A 13,317-nucleotide genomic window follows, 5' to 3' on the forward strand; every position below is an offset into this window, starting at 1 on the left:
CGTACATCCTCCCCCGGGGGGAACCAGGGAAATCCCCCCAGGGGAGCCAAAGGGGACACGCCGGAAGACATGGCGCCCGACGCATTAAGGCCATCCCAGATGCGGAGTGTGGCCACAGTCAGGGGTGACGTCCAGGCCGACAGTCCACGATCGCCCGAAGGAATCCACTGGGCACCCGCAAGATTCCGGCCCGCCAGCGTTTTCTCCAAGGGGACCCAAGGGTTAGACTGACCGTCGTGCGCCCAATTCAGCATACGAACTAATGCCATAGCTTTATAGTACAATGTAACATCCGGAAGCCCGACGCCACCGTCGGCTTTCGTCCGCCTGAGGACAGCATAGGCCAGGCGGGGGCTCCCCTCCCTCCAGACGAATTTTAGAAAAGCCCGCCGCAGACGTTTAAAAAAGGATACCGGTAAATGCATGGGGACCGTGTTGAACAAATAAATCAGCCGGGGAAGGATGGTCATTTTAAGCACGTTAATGCGGCCAAACCAAGTTACCGAGTGGGATGCCCACGATTCCAGGTCAAGATGGATACGCGCCAGCAGGTCGCCGAAGTTCTTGTCATATAGAGTTTTCAAGTCAGGGGAGATGTTCACGCCGAGGTATGGGAGGTAGTCCTCCCGCCATCGAAAGCCAAAGGATCGCCGTAGAGTCAAAGCCAGGTCGGGGGGTACATGAATAGGTAGCAATTCAGATTTATCATAATTGACCTTGAAATTGGAAAGTCGCCCGAATAGATCCAGCTCTCGTACCAGTACAGGGAGGGTGAGCTGTGGTCGGGTAAGATAGAACAGCAGGTCATCGGCATATGCCGACACCTTATGCTCCGTACCACCCACCGTAACACCAGCAATGTCAGACAGTGCCCTCACTCTCCTCAAAAAGGGTTTCAAGGCCAGGGCGAAAAGAAGGGGTGACAGGGGACAACCCTGTCGGGTGCCATTATAAATGGGAAAGGGATCCGACAGCAACCCGTTCACCCTGACCCTGGCACTTGGGCCGTGATATAGGGCCAAGATCCACCCCAACATGCGGGACCCGAGCCCCAGAGATCGAAGAACCCCCGACAGGTATGGCCAGGCCACCCTGTCGAAGGCCTTCTCCGCATCCAGGGATAGAGCCAGACAGGGAAGTCTGTCCGGTCCATGCTGAGCCCAGTGGAGCACATGGAGAGCCCGGACAGTATTGTCCCGGGCTTCTCGGAGGGGCATGAATCCCGCCTGGTCAGGGTGGATCAAGGACGCGATATGGTCTTGGAGGCGAAGCGCCATAATTTTGGCCAAAATCTTGGTATCAGCGTTGAGGAGAGAGATGGGCCTATAGCTGGCACAGTGGTGGGGGTCCTTACCCGGGTTCGGGAGTACTACAATGTGGGCCAACAGCGCCTCAGGTGGGAGGGGCCGTTCATCCGACACCGCGTTAAAGTAGGTACACATATGGGTGCCAAGAATGGGGAGCAGGGACTTATAATAGTGGTTCGTGAAGCCGTCCGGGCCCGGGCTCTTGCCTGCAGGCAAGCCAGATACCACCCTGCTCACCTCCGTCTCGGTAATGGGAGCCTCCAACTCCTCCAGGACCCCATCCGGGAGCCTGGGGAGTCCGGAGTCTGCCAAGTAGTCTTGAATGTCGGACGGCTGACCCCCCCCAGCCCGAGGAAGATGGTACAGGGACTCGTAAAAGCGTTGGAAGCAAGTGGCTATGCGCGGGGAACTGACAACTTTGCCCTCAGGAGTCTCCAAGGCGTGGACATGACGGGCTTCCGACCTTTTATGTAGCATTCGGGCCAGCAAGCGACCGCACTTGTTCCCATGCTCATAAAAACGGTGTGCCCAGAAGCGCAGCTTATCCCGGGCCCGTCTGTCCAGGCAGGAAGACAAGGTGTTCCTGAGCTCCTCTAGGGAACGAGCATCCTCAGGAGCCCTGGCACGCTTATGTTTTATTTCCAAATCGTGGATACGATCCAGCAAGTCAGAAATCTCCTGCTGTCGTTGCCGCTTCAATCGTGCACCGTGCGAAATGAGGACCCCCCTGATCACAGCCTTATGGCCCTCCCAGACAGCGGACGGGGAGACATCAGGCGAAGAGTTAAGCTCAAAATAGGAGCGCACCTCTCCAGTAACCTGGTCCAAAATGGAGGGGTCATCCAGGAGGTTTTCATTGAGGTGCCACGTCCGGGTCACACGGTGAGCCCCGGGGGGCGTGATCGTCAGGGAAACCGGGGAGTGATCAGAGAGGGTAATGGACCCAATCGAAGCGGCAAGGACAGAGTCCAGGTGGTACTGATCCACCATGAACAAATCCAGTCTGGAGTACATGTCATGAACTTTGGAGTAGTAACTGTAGTCCCTAACCCCGGGATTGAGGATCCGCCAGCAGTCTACCAAATGCAGGGCCCTGAACTGCCTCCGAAGGTGCTTCTGAGCTCGAAAAGAAAGAGGAGAGCATCCCGAGGAGGAGTCCAGGGAGGGATCAAGTACCACATTAAAATCCCCCCCTAAGAGAACAATGCCCTCCCGAAACCCCTTGAGCTTGGTAAGGGTTGAGGACAAAAAGGAGACTGTTCTAGAGTTAGGCGCATACACATTAGCAAGAGTGTACGTGTGGCCATGGATCGTACCCTTCAGAAATAGGAAGCGCCCCTCAGGATCCGTTAGGGAGTCCATGAGTACAAAGGGACATTGTTTGTGGATGGCTATGGCAACCCCCCTGGCTTTGGCAATTGGGGATACACTATGATACCACTGGGAAAACATCTGGGTAGGTAAGCGGGGAGTGGAGGAGGCAGTGAAGTGCGTCTCTTGTAAATAAAGCACATCAGGGCGCAAGTGACGCAGTTCCTGCCACATCCTTCCCCTCTTATTGGGAGAGCAAAGCCCCCGTACATTGTACGAGGTCACTCGCAATACATCAGCCATAAGACAGCGATGGGCAGTCGGCAAGAACCGGTAAACAACATGCGATCAAAGACCTCGCCCCGATCAGCAAGGGAAGCAAAAAGAACTCCAAGACGCATTGCTCCACACCTCCACCGTGGGCCTCAGGCCCCCCCCCAGACCACCCAAGAAAAGGAAAAGAGAGAAGGGAATGGGAAAAAGAGGGGAGAGGGCAGGGGGGAGACAGACAGAAAAAATAGGACAGTGGAAACAATGAGTAGAAAAGAGAGAGCAGGAGACAAAAACCATCCCCAGCATGGAGAGCCATCCCGAAGGGACACGCCCCCTCAACCTCAAAAAAGAGGGGGCAGCTCCAACTAACCATAACCAAAAAAGAAGGGAGAAAAAAACCCTCAAGGACTCGGGATTACCCAGACCCACGGGGCCACCTACTGTGGGGTAGTGACTGAACCACCAGTGAGAGGAGCAATGCATCTCCGAGCCATTGAACATCAACAATGAAGTAAACATGACCTGTAGCCAGGCTGGGGGGGACCCACGGCCCCTGAGGGCCCCGGGTCAGCCCCAGTCCGCAGGGGGGAAAATCCCACCCTGAACTCATCAACATGTAAGTCAAGCATATTTAAAAACCTAGTGCAAATACCACCATAACAATAGAGGGACCCAGACGAGCCCCCCCATAGCAGCAGAAGTGGAGTAGAGCCCACCGTCCGGCAAGTCTCTAGCGAGAGTGAGCAACGTTCAGTCGTGCTGGGAGGCCCGGGCGGAGCCCCGTCGCGAGCCTCTGCGACGCTTCCCACCTTGCGAGGTGACCTGCTGCCACCGCTCAGGGCGTTGCGGCAAGGGGAGAGCACTCTGCAGTCTCCAGTCAGGAAAGTCTGTCAAGGGGACATCCAGGGCAGTACAGAAGCGTTGCAAGTCATCCTTGGTGCGGAGAACGGCCGACTTGCCATTCCTGGAGGCAGTAAGACGGAAGGGGAATCCCCAGCGATACACCACCTGGTGAGAGCGTAAGGTATCCAGTAGGGGGCGCAGGGAGCGCCGTTGCATAAGTGTCCGCCTAGACAGGTCGGGGAACAGAGAAAGTTGTGCGCCATCAAAGTCGATTACAGCCATAGACCGTGCAGCCTTCATAATGTCCTCTTTCACAGCATACTTATGAAGTTTGCATATGACATCCCGGGGTGGCTCCCCCTCTTTTGGTGGGGGAAGCAAGGCCCTGTGCGCTCTGTCAATGTCTATGATATCAGGGGCTCTGTTTCCCAAAATCTGGCGGAAAATACCCTGAACAGAGGGGACCAGGTCAGGAGCTCTGGTGGCTTCAGGAAGCCCCCGAATGCGGATGTTCTGGCGTCTGTCCCTGTTCTCATAATCATCAAGCTGGTCCATAAGTGTATTAAGGACAGTGTCGTGCGTGCTAGCAGCCTCCTGAAAGGAGGATAGGGAATGCAGTATATCATCCTGGCCGGATTCCAGGGAAGCCACCCTGTGTCCCAGAGCCTCTGTGTCCGCCCTCAGCCCCTCCAATGCCTGAGTGACCGACTGCTCCACCGTAGTGGTGATCAGGTGCACAATCTCCGTCCTGGTCGGCAAGGCCTTAATGTGGGCCTTCCAGTCCCAGTCCTCCTCCGTGTCTCCAGAGTCTGTGGAGTGAGGTGACACCGCATTATACGGCAAGAAGGGGTTGGGGCTGCGCCCCTGTACCTGGGATAGCTGTGTTCCAGAGGAGGAAGGTGGTCCCGGGAGCAGCGTGGAGGCCGGAGAGGATCGGGGCGCCGCCATCTTGGCCGCCTCGCGGCGGCTCTGAGGGGTTGCTGAGAAGAGATCGCGGAGGTCCGTGGAGCGTGCAGAGAGCCCTCCGGGGGGCTGGGAGGACGGTCGCTTCTTTGGTGGCATCGCCAGTAGGTAAGTAGATGATCGGTGGTCGCTACAGGTCAAGCGGCAGGCTCAGGGAAGCAGGAGCTCGCACGAGATGCGTCCTCACACCATCACGGTCAGGCCACGCCCCCTTATAGAAGCCATCTTAATTTACCTCTCCTTCTGAAATCCTAGTTATCTCTGGCTATCATGCTGACCCCTCTAGTCTTAATACCTCTGGGTCCACGACCAGAAACATACATTTTTCAGACATTGCCCTGAGTTTTCTGATTTGCATTATTTCTTGAGTCAGTAGGGTTGGTTTACTAAATCCGGAGAGTGCAAAATCTGGTGCAGCTGTGCATGGTAGCCAATCAGATTCTAATTATTACAGCTTGTTCAGTTAAGCTTTGACACAAAAAACTGGAAGTTGATTGGATTCTAGGCAGAGCTGCACCAGATTTTGCACTCTCCAGTTTTAGTAAGTCAACCTTAGTATCTCAGGAAGTCTAATAGCCAGTGGGATAGCATGACTACCAGGGCTCTAGCATTTTTAGAAGAGGATTAGCATTGGCAGACCCCTGTCATGACAGGTTTTTCTGTAAGATTAGTGGCTGATTACATTATTCAGGTATATGTTTTACTGACTGTATGATCCTAAACAACTATTTGTAATTTTTATAGAAATTCACAAAAAAACTTGTATGATTTATCCAGTTATAATGACTATAAAACATATCTACGTGTAAGATTACACATAAAACCATTCATCACCATTATCAGCCAGGATCTTCACACCTTGCAGAGATGCACACACTGCATTACCAGCCAATGTAGTCAGTTCCCTATTGCATTCTGGGATTTCTGCCTCCCAGGAGTGGAGTTAAAAGCAGACACGACCTTGGCATGACATGTTACAGCCTTAAAATAACACGTTATCATGACGCTGAACGTGAAAAGAGTGCAGACACGTATTAGTAATGCTTCTTACAATGCCACAGAAAATCTACTAGGTCACAGTATGGAATAATGTTTTAATTTTTATGAGCAGTAAAAACCACAAGTAGAAAATCTGTTACCTCCGGGGAGATGAAGTTCAGTGCTTTGTAAAAGCAGTGTCCTTCCTTCTCTGTCTTTGCTCCCCCTTCTTTATACTTGCTACTAATTTAGCAGGAACAATTAATGTGACTTTCCCTTTGACTGCCCTAAATAGTAAGCAGAGCTCCAGTGGGGCTTTCTGCTTCTGCATTAATATACAGTATATCCCTTATCCAGTCACTCACAGAAGACTCCCTAGGGCTGCATTAACAGGCCATCCCCATTGCTGTAATGCTCTTTCTGATGTTCTTATATGATGATACCAGCAAAAGCATCCATCCATTGCTTGCATCCCCCAGGGACAAGCTAGCACTACAACATTGCTGTGACTGATATAGAAATACTTTTAGGGAGAATATAACTTGGAATACCTGTGTTCATATTAGCAGGCCATGAAATAGGTCTCTGGTTTTATCAAGTGCCAGTATAATGATTCTATGTATGCATTACATTCAGTTTGCATTTTTTGAAGGCATTCTGTCACAAAGCTAAATACCTAAAGCCCTAGCATGTATAGTAGGAGTAAAAATTGCATCTTTCTTCTTCAGATTCTTACAACTAACACTTGAAAATTATATTTAAGCTTAATTTTCTTCAGCATGATTGACGGTGCTTACATTGGTAGAGTGTCCCTTGTGCTGGTGGCTTCTCTCTTCTTTTAAATGTTCAGTCCTCTGGCCCCCACCCCTATCCCCCATACCCCCACAGCTCCCTCAGCTGAAATCTTCTGGTGCTGTGGGGGTATTATGAACCACTGAACTTTACTCGCTCTTTCCACACCCCCCCCCCCCCCCTTCCGTTCATAGAAACTGTTCTATAGCTTCCAGCATTGAAAAGCACTCTATGAAAGGGGCAGATGAATGAAGGTCTGCTTTTTCCATTCATAGAGAGCTTTTTACTGCCAGAAGCTAAAGTACAGCTTTTATCAATGGAGGAGTGGGGATGGAAAGGGCAAACATAGCCAGCACTCTTAATGAGTGCCTAAGAAATGGCATTGGAAAATTACAGCTGCGGGGGGTATTGGGGGGTGGGGGGAAAAAGACTGAAGATATAAATAAAGAGAGAAGTGGTCACCACAAGGCGCTTCACATTCAGGGTAAGTACCTTGTGCTGATCTTTTCTTTTTTGTTAAAGTTTGGTTAAATTTTAAAAAATAATGTAAAATCATATATTCATTTTCACAATTATATTCAAATTATTTCCAGCCTACTCCTAGTACTATAAATATTTTGAAATGGGTAAACTTACTCCCCCAAGTAAGCTTATATTGGATTGTCATTGATAACTAGTGTTTGTATGGCTATTACAATGCTGAATATAAAATGAGAGTGTATGTTGTGACCATAGATTTCCTTTAAGCTTCAAAACCATATATTTTTTTTAGGCTGGGTTCACACTTAAAATGGATGCGGCTGACAGCAGGGGTCTGGCGCGTCCCTGTTCTCTGTTTCAGGGATGAATCAGGGCTGAATTTTTGACTGAATTCGGACCTGAAATAGACCAGAAAACACACAGGACCCCTGTGCAACCTGCTCCACAGCCCCCCTGGAGATGTGTAAATCAGCTCAATTGAGAGCCGGTCACAATCTCCTGTCATGCGAATTGGAATTCACCCACGCATCCTAAAAGAATTGAGCGCTGTAGTTTCAAAGCCTTTGTTTCTAATCTTTAGGGACTCATTAAGGACTGGAATAGTACCACTGGATTGGCGTATGGCCGATGCGGTGCCTATATTTAAAAAGGGATCAAAGTCTTTGCCAAGTAACTATAGATATGTTAGTTTAACTTCTATAGTCGGGAAGATACTGGAGAGTTTAATAAAATACCACATAGAGGAGTTCTTGCTGGAAGAAAAATATTTTAAGCAACAAACAGCATGAATTCATGAAAGACAGAAGTTGTCAAACAAATCTGATTTCTTTTTATGAGGAGGTAAGTAAAACCTTGGACAGAGGGGTGGCTGTGGATCTAGTATACTTGAATTTTGCAAAAGCGTTTGACACAGTTCCCCACTCATGGCTAATGTGTAAGGTAAAGTCTACAGGCTTGGAAAGATCAGTTTGTAAATGGATAGAAAATTGGCTAAAAGATAGAATTCAGAGAATAGTGGTTAATGATTCTTACTCTGAATGGTCTAAGGTTATCAGTGGTGTACCCCAAGGTTCAGTGTTGGGACCCTTACTTTTTAATATCTTTATAAATGATATAGGGTCTGGGATTAATAGTACCATTTCAGACTTTGCAGGTGACGCCAAACTATGCAGTGGAATAACTTCCTTACAGGATGCCTCCAACTTACAAGCTGACCTCAATGCACTGTTTCATTGGGCAACTATGTGGCAAATGAGGTTTAATGTTGATAAATGTAAAGTTATGCACTTGGGGGCTAAGAATATGCATGCATCATGCATACTAGGTGGAGTACAACTGGGGGAATCCATAGTGGAGAAGGATCTAGGTGTTCTGGTAGATCCTAAGTAGTGTTGAGCGAACACGGACTGTATGATTCGGGTCCGTACCAGATAATTGGATTTTTGCTACCCGGACACGGACCCGAAAACTTTACTGTATGTTCGGGTTTAAAATCCGTGTTCGGTAATTTTATTTCCTGTTTTGTATGTAATGGCGCGCTTTTAATGGCGGGCTTTCAACAGCCAATCAACAAGCGTTTAACTGGTGTGCCATAGAAGCCATCACAGCCATGCCTACTAATGGCATGGCTGTGATTGGCCAGCTGAAGCATGTGACCCAGGTCTTTATAAGCTCGAGAGACACAGCGCGGTGCGTCAGTCTGCTGTAGTGTAGGGAGAGAGCACACAGAACGGTGCTGGCTGCTGCTGATTAGAGCCAGACAGGGAAAAACAAGATTGTGCCCGAAAAGAATGCAGGGACAGGTCGGAGTGTAGGCAGGGAAAGATATTTGAGCATTTTAGGGACAGGCTGGAGAGAGTAGGCAGTGACAGATAGGAGACACAGGACAGAACAATCGTCCGTTAGCGATCTACTTCGATTTTGCTGTGTGGGGGGTGGTGCAGTGAACAATCTTTTTGCCCTCACTTGAGCCCAATGAGGAGGAGGAGGAGGGAGAAAAAAATATATTTTTATCAGTCTGTTGTGTGCAGCGTTCAGCTATATTTTACTACAGATTGCTGTTCTAATCTGCTATTTAAAAATTACAAAGTTAAAGGGGAATTTTTTTTTTTTCCCTTCATAGCCTGCTGCTGACCGGGACATAAAACATAAGACACTGCTGTGTTCACATGTGCTATTGAAAAATCACCAATTTTATATACTTTTTTCTATTCCGCTATTCAATATACACCCTTTTGGGGTAAAAAAAATTAAATTGCGGCATAGTCTGTATCGGTACGTGTGAGATAGACCTTTTTATATACTTTTTACTATTCCGCTATTCAATACACACCCTTTTGGGGTAAAAAAAATTAAATTGCGGCATAGTCTGTATCTGTACGTGTGAGATAGACCTTTTTATATACTTTTTTCTATTCCGCTATTCAATATACACCCTTTTGGGGTAAAAAAAAAATTAAATTGCGGCATAGTCTGTACTAATCTGCTATTTAAAAATTACAAATTTAAAGGGGAATTTTTTTTCCCCTTCATAGCCTGCTGCTGACCGTGACATAAAACATAAGACACCGCTGTGTTCACATGTGCTATTAAAAAATCACCAATTTTATATACTTTTTTCTATTCCGCTATTCAATATACACCCTTTTGGGGTGAAAAAAATTAAATTGCGGCATAGTCTGTATCGGTATGTGTGAGATACACCTTTCAAATTTTTTGGGCGCATCTTCCACCGCCGAGGATTGCAGGGTGCTTCAGTTTGACTCCTGTTCCGAACTCCTCCTACTCCTCATCCTCATCCTGCCTTTAGGGTAAAAAAAATTGTAATCGGGGCCTAGTCTGGGTTTGTACGTGTGAGATACACCTTTTTGTATCATATTTTCTATTCCGCTATTCAATATATACCCTTTTGGGGTGAAAAAAATTAAATTGCGGCATAGTCTGTATCGGTATGTGTGAGATACACCTTTCAAATTTTTTGGGCGCATCTTCCACCTCCGAGGATTGCAGGGTGCTTCAGTTTGCCTCCTGTTCCGAACTCCTCCTACTCCTCATCCTGCCTTTAGGGTACAAAAAATTGTAATCGGGGCCTAGTCTGGGTTTGTACGTGTGAGATACAACTTTTTATATACTATTTTCTATTCCGCTATTCAATCTACACCCTTTTGGGGTAAAAAAAATTAAATTGCGGCATAGTCTGTAGTAATCTGCTATTTAAAAATTACAAATTTAACCACTTGCCGACCGCCGCACGACTATCTACGGCGGCGGTCAGCCCCTCACAGGCAAAGTGACGTAGGTCTACGTCGCTCGCCTGTGAGGGTTTAGGGAGCGAGCGCGCGCCGCCGGAGGCGCGCTCCCGCGTGGTCACGGACCCCCCCGCGCGTGTGACCGGCGGACCCGATCGCCGCCGGCCACTCTGCGATCGGCGGGGGAGAGGGAGAAAGTCAGGCAGCTTGTGTAAACAAGCTGCCTGTCATTCTCCTTTCTGTATGAGAGCTGATCATATGGATCTACTATGTAGATCCATTGATCACTCTGCATACAGTTGAAGCCACAGCCAATCACAGTTAGAATCACGCCCCTAGGGACACACACAGCCCCTCCCTCTCAAATAAAGTTAACCCCTTCACTACCAGTGTATTTTTACAGTAACAGTGCATATATATAGCACTGATTACTGTAGAAATGTCACTGGTAACCCCAAAAGTGTCAAAAATGTCAGTCAAGGGTCCGATCTGTCCGCCGCAATGTCGCAGTACCGCAAAAAAAATCGCAGATCGCCGCCATTACGCGTTAAAAAAAAAAACAACAAAAATGACAAAAATCTTTCCCTTTGTTAGTAAACGCAATAACTTTTGCACAAACCAATCAAAATACGCTTTTTGCGATTTTTTTTACCAAACATAGGTAGCATAAAACAAATTGGCCGAAAATATTAAAAAATTTTGATTTTTACATTTTTTTTGGGGGAATTTCATATAAAAAAAAGGGAAAAATATTGCTATTTTTGCAAAATTTACGCTCTTTTTTTGTTTATAGCGCGTGATCAAAAAATCGCACAGGTGATCAAATACCGCCAAAAGAAAGCTCTGTTTGTGGGAAAAAAAGGACGCCAAATTCGTTTAGGTACAGCGTCGCACGACCGCGCAATTGTCCGTTAAAGTCACGCAGTGCCGAATCGCAAAATACCCTCTGGTCGTTTAGCAGCCAAATCCTCCGGGGCTTAAGTGGTTAAAGGGGAAATTTTTTTCTCCCTTCATAGCCTGCTGCTGACCGTGACATAAAACATAAGACACTGCTGTGTTCACATGTGCTACTAAAAAATCACCAAATTTATATACTATTTTCTATTCCGCTATTCAATCTGCACCCTTTTGGGGTAAAAAAAATTAAATTGCGGCATAGTCTGTATCGGTACGTGTGAGATACACCTTTCAAATTTTTTGGCCGCATCTTCCACCGCCGAGGATTGCAGGGTGCTTCAGTTTGCCTCCTGTTCCGAACTTCTCCTACTCCTCATCCTGCCTTTAGGGTACAAAAAATTGTAATCGGGGCCTAGTCTGCGTTTGTACGTGTGAGATACACCGTTTTATATACTTTTTTCTATTCTGCTATTCAATCTACACCCTTTTGGGGGTAAAAAAAATTAAATTGCAGCATAGTCTGTATCGGTACGTGTGAGATACACCTTTCAAATTTTTTGGGCGCATCTTCCACCGCCGAGGATTGCAGGGCGCTTCAGTTTGCATCCTGTTCCGAACTCCTCCTACTCCTCACCCTTATCCTGCCTTTAGGGTACAAAAATTGTAATCGGGGCCTAGTCTGTGTTTGTACGTGTGAGATACACCTTTTATATCATATTTTCTATTCCGCTATTCAATCTACACCCTTTTGGGGTAAAAAAAATTAAATTGCGGCATAGTCTGTATCGGTACGTGTGAGATACACCTTTCAAATTTGTTTGGCGCATCTCTTTCCACCGCCGAGGATTGTAGGGCGCTTCAGTTTGCCTCCTGTTTCGAACTCCTCCTACTTCTCTTCCTCATCCTCCCTTTAGGGTACAAAAAATTTTAATCGGGGCCTAGTCTGTGTTTGTACGTGTGAGATACACTGTTTTATATACTTTTTTCTATTCTGCTATTCAATATACACCCTTTTGGGGTGAAAAAAATTAAATTGCGGCATAGTTTGCATATTTGACTGTGAGATACACCCGTGCGATACTGTTGTTGTTTTGTTCCGCTATTCAATAAACCCCTTTCTAGGGCAAGATCATAAATTACAGAAATATGAGGAGAACGTCAAATAGGGGCCATGGCCTGGGTCGTGGTGCTGCTGGTAGAGCTCCTGTTGCAAGGAGAGGACATGGTCGATCTGTGCCAGCTACACGCACAAGTGAAACACCTTCCTCAAGTGTGAGTAGGCGACAGAACCTGCAGCAGTATTTGGTAGGGCATCATGCGCCTCTACAAGTGTTGAGGCAAGAACATAAGTGCGCGATTACGTCATTTCCGCCCCACTACAACGCAGATCCGGTCGCTGACACGCATAGCGTCCCGGAAGTAGCCGCCAACGAGGGACTCGCGGTCCCTACTGCTCTGGATGCCTGTTTACCATAGATTTTATGTGAGTACTTGACTTTTTTTTTGCACAATAAAGTATTTTCAAATGGTACATCACTATTTTAGCGCTTCTTCCTTGCATATTACCGTAGATTGAGGAAAGGGGAGAACCCACTACCCAGGTGAAAGGGATATTGCCCCCCCAGGAGACCCACATATAACCGGATAAGAGGATACTGTACCAAGGCTTATTACCCCTGTATGGGTACATATCTCTGGTGAGTGCGGGAGAAATTGGAGGGGTGCACCTGTGTTTCTCACCCACCACCTAGTATTGGGACCACCTGGAATCTCACCAATTGATCGAGAATTTTTTTCTTCACTTTATAAGCACCTTAAAGATTGTTTGTCACCTTCTGGAGAATATCACTTTTTTACTGGAGAAGGAGGAGGAAGAGGTCGCCAACGCAACCAGGGCACTGCCAGCACCTCAGAAGGCAGGGTTAGCATGACCGAAATGTGGAAAAGCTTTGTCAGCACGCCACAACAAACAGCAGCTCCATCAGCTCATATGGAACGTCTTAGCAGGAGGCAGCATTTCACCAACATGGTGGAGCAGTATGTGTGCACACGCCTACATGTAGTGAATGACGGGTCTGCCCCCTTCAACTTCTGGGTCTCCAAATTGGGCACATGGCCTGAGCTTGCCCTTTATGCCTTGGAGGTGCTGGCGTGCAGTGCAGCCAGTGTATTATCTGAACGTGTATTTAGCACGGCTGGGGGTGTTATCACAGACAAGCGCAGCC

At 47.6% G+C, this 13,317-nt stretch overlaps 1 protein-coding gene across 2 annotated transcripts in view; it reads right to left on the reverse strand.

Moving 5' to 3' along the window:
• KCNH6 (potassium voltage-gated channel subfamily H member 6) overlaps nucleotides 1-13,317 on the reverse strand; it is a 352,494-nt gene that overhangs the window by 237,171 nt on the left and 102,006 nt on the right. The gene's annotated exons all lie outside the window — the stretch shown is intronic.

The sequence above is a fragment of the Pelophylax lessonae genome (assembly GCF_965119305.1).
Source record: "Pelophylax lessonae genome assembly, chromosome: 11".
NCBI lineage: Eukaryota > Metazoa > Chordata > Amphibia > Anura > Ranidae > Pelophylax > Pelophylax lessonae.